General features: G+C 47.1%; 1 non-coding gene across 1 annotated transcript; it reads right to left on the reverse strand.

The window, feature by feature from the left end:
- Window positions 1-516: 516 nt before the first annotated feature.
- Window positions 517-588, reverse strand: TRNAC-GCA. Its single transcript has one exon. It is a non-coding gene; the product is annotated as a tRNA-Cys (tRNA).
- Between the last annotated feature and the right edge of the window lie 3,448 nt (window positions 589-4,036).

A 4,036-nucleotide genomic window follows, 5' to 3' on the forward strand; every position in this document is an offset into this window, starting at 1 on the left:
ATGCCCACACCTTCCCTGTCTTTCCTGCGTTCTCTCCCCTCTGCACACCTGGCCGCTCTCCGTGCCTACAGCCCATTGATGTTCACCACTGGAACGTTGTTTAACATTACATAGTGTTATATGTTCCAAAATACTTACTTAGAACCACTGGATGTTACAATTGAAGTTAGCAGGGGGGGGTGGGGGGGTGGTGGGATGTGTGCCTTCCCAAAGCAAAAGTTCCCAGGTACCTCCTCTGTCCGACTAAATCATAATTCCTAGGGCTCATCTGTTTTTTTTCTTTTTAACTAAGGTCCCTAAGTGCGTGCAGGCAGGCTGGGTAACCTGTGATCATAAGGTAAAGTTTGAAGAGGAACTTAGGACCTTCTGTCACACATACGTCATTCATAACAGCTCCATGACATGTGCCGCATCCCAGAAGTCACCTGAGAAAAGGAAGGTGGCAATGGAGAGGACTTTCCAATAAGCAGGACCCTAACTTAGGTCACTTTTTTGTCAATAAGGTAAGCCACCTACAGGGGGCACCCGGATTTGAACCGGGGACCTCTTGATCTGCAGTCAAATGCTCTGCCCCTGAGCTATACCCCCTTACTGTGGTCCTACTCCTCATTAGCATAGTTAACCTGTGACACCACGCCCAAGCATTCCACAGTGTACTGTACATTCTATTCACTCTTGGTCAGTCAATGAAACTGGCAAGCCCACTAGAAACTGACTGGAGACCACCCTCTGGCCAGGAGTTCACCCTTCCTTCCCCACCCCCCCCCACCCCCCAGGGCTTCTGGCTGGTCAAATAGCACTTTTCCATTTTGAAGCCACAATCTCAATTCCTCCCATAAACTGCAATCTCCTCCTCACCCCTTGCTCAGTACCTGGGGGGTGGGGAGAAGGGAGAGGAAGTGTAGGAATCAGGCCTGTTATGTCCACAATAACGCTTCATAACAAACCATCCCCAAATTCAGATGCATGCAACAATAAACATTTCTTTTCATGTTCATAGGGTCAGCAACATGGATGACAACCAGTAGATCTAGTCTGAGCTTGACCTGGTGGCCCTGCTTCAAGCTGGAGGTCCATCTGTGCTTGGTTTCTTTCTTTCTTTTTTCTTTTTTTTTTTTTTCCTGTGCTTCGTTTCTTTATGTGAGTTGGGCACAGGTCTGCTCCAAGTCTGTTTCTTCCTGGGTCCAGGTTGGAAGAGTCACAGCTAGCAGGGAAAATTTTCTCATGGCAGTGGCAGAAATGCAAAAAGGTCAAGCCCAAGCACGTAAGCAGATTTCAAGCCTCTGTTAGTATCACACGTGCTAATACCCCATCAGTGAAAGCAAGTCTTAGGACCTACCCTTAAATCAAGGGCAGGGAAATCTATCTTTTTTTTTTTTTTTTTTTTTTTGAGAGAGAGAATGTACGTGCAAGCAGGAGAGGGGTAGAGGGAGAGGGATAGGGAGGGAGAGACTCTCAAGCAAGCCCCATGCTCAGACTAATGGAGGGCTGGATCTCACGACTGTGAGACCATGACCTGAGCCAAAATCAGAAGTCGGATGCTTAACTGACGGAGCCACCCCAAACCTGTTCCACTTCTAATGGGGAAGATATGAAAAGTCTTGTGGCAAAGGGCACACATAGAACAAGTGCAGAACTGGGGCCAACATTTTAATCTACCATCGTCTGCCTTCTTGGTCATAATTACTTAAATCTCTCCCACGTGCATAAGGTACTCAGCCTCATCCCAAAGCCCCCAAAGCCTCATTCAGTCAGACGAAGTCCAGGATCTTATGATATACGTTAGATCCAGATGAGGCTTCTCTCTCGATCCAGAGACCTATAAGCTTAAGAAACAAATTATCTACCACTCATACACCCAAAGTCCAGCGATGGTGCAGGAACAGACTTATGGTAGTAAATGTTTACGTGCAATGACTGATCACAACGGGAAACACACACGGTCATAGACATTGAAATGCTAGGCATAAGTGGCCACGCCCCCCTTTTGCCTTTTGTTACAGACAGAGCCTCCTTCTAGATACCAAATTCAGTATTTGCCAGCCTTTTTACAATAATATTGTATAACAAACCACCCCAAAACCCAGTGGCACACAACATATGCATTCCAGCAGTAGGGAATATTCCTTGAGTCGGCTCTGGTTCTGCTACCTAGGGAGAGCTCCCTGCCCACTGTTCTGCCTGACTCATGGGCCCACCCTCTAAGACGTCTTCCCTTTTTCCTTCCTCCTTCTCTGAAATTTCTGGAGACATCATTGGAAAACATGTCCTTTGTTGTGGCTAGGCATTCTTCTCAGTTTGCTTCTCCCTATGGAATGCTGGAAGCCCAGGCCCTTTTATTCTCCAGTCTTGGTAACTTTTTTGTCCAGGCTAGTAATGTTTTCGCCAATACAACTCTCTCAAGAAATGTGTGGGTTTTCTATGTATTTGACTCCACACGCCGAAAGCCATGACCACAATTCTCTTTGATGTATGTTCTCCCTCCAGCTCAATTATAAGTACTTGGGCACATCCTTAGTCTTTCTAGGAATACTTTTGTCCAGCTGAGAGGATATACTTAGTATCGGCTTAATTCTTCAGTGCTCTTAATGAAGTACATCTAAGCTATGAGCACATTAAGCTTGATTTGGTTTGGGGTTATGTCTTACTGGAAGGCTCTGGATTTGGCCTTTTGGCTAAAGTGATGTAATAACAGCCTCGCCTTTGTTTTGGACGGGATGGTTTTATTTTTCTCACTACGCAATTCTGAGCTATCTAGATTGCCTCTAAATTCTGACTGCAAACCAGTAAGTTGTCTTCTGAACTCAAATCTTTTTTTTGCAGTACCTTATCAAAAACAGCCTGTAACAAAACAGCTCATGCATTCAGTATTTTTCTTCGTAATATCCTACCCCTAACACTACAAGTTCAAATACATTTTCTGCCTTCCAGGTTATCATGAGCCCGTTTTCCCTGCCCTCAATAATAGTTACCCCACTAACCTCCCACTAATTCCCCATGCTTCATCATGAAGACATGTCATGTACTTTAGGCTTTTGTTATAGCAGGAGGCCCCTTCTGTATGTCAATGTTAGTATTTTCCAGTCGTATTCATAAGAGTGTTGCAAAAACGCCGCAAAGCATTGACACACGACAATAAGCATTTATTCTCATCCTCATGGGTCAGAATATTGAATGAGGATCAATTGATAGAGGCTGGGCTTGGCTGGGTAAGCCCGCTTCAAGCTGTGGGTCCAGAGGGCGTTGGCCTTTCTAGGTGAGTTGCGCTTAAGGTTGGACCACGTGTGTTCTTTCTGGGGCCCAGGCTGAAGGGGCAGCAGCTCACAGGATAAACACATCTCACAGTAATGGCAGAAATGCCAGAGGGCACACTCAAATTTGCAGGATGATCTCAAGCCCCCGCCTGCATACACCTGCTAACATCCTGTTGGCACTCACACGATGTGCCAGTTATCAATTTTTTGACTCCTGGGTCCAAATTCATGCTTCCATACCTGCCCTGCAATAACGGACTGGCTTCCCTACGCCTTTCTCCTTAAGCGAGCACAATGCTAAGAGCTGTCAGTAGAGGGCGCCGGAGGGATGTTGCAGGAGAAAAGGGGCTTGTCTCCCTCTTTCCTGCTACGTGTTGTTTTGTTTTGTTTTGTTTCGTTTTTCGTTTTTTTTTGCTTTTCCTTCCCCTTGGTCTCTGCTGCAGGGTTGGTCAGTGGTGTGGGAGTGTGAGGACCCAGGCACGCACCCGGGGAATGAAGTCCCGCGGTGGACCCGATAGCCCCAGCTGGGCCGGTGACCATCACCCTGGGCCCTCCCAACTCCGTGTGTGCACCTGCCGGCGCCGGCCACCTGGCTGGCCTCTGCCCCTCAGAAGTTTGGTACCAGGAACCTACCATACTTCAGTATGTCAAGGGAGAAAGGACACCTGAAAAAACACCAGGGCCTGGGGAAAAGAGGTGGGGAGGGCAACTGATGACATTGTATAGAATGTGGTAGCTGGGAAGCCACTCCTCTAGGAGAGGCAATAAAGCAAAGCTCCAGC

The sequence above is a fragment of the Lynx canadensis genome, chromosome A2, assembly GCF_007474595.2.
Source record: "Lynx canadensis isolate LIC74 chromosome A2, mLynCan4.pri.v2, whole genome shotgun sequence".
Lineage (NCBI taxonomy): Eukaryota > Metazoa > Chordata > Mammalia > Carnivora > Felidae > Lynx > Lynx canadensis.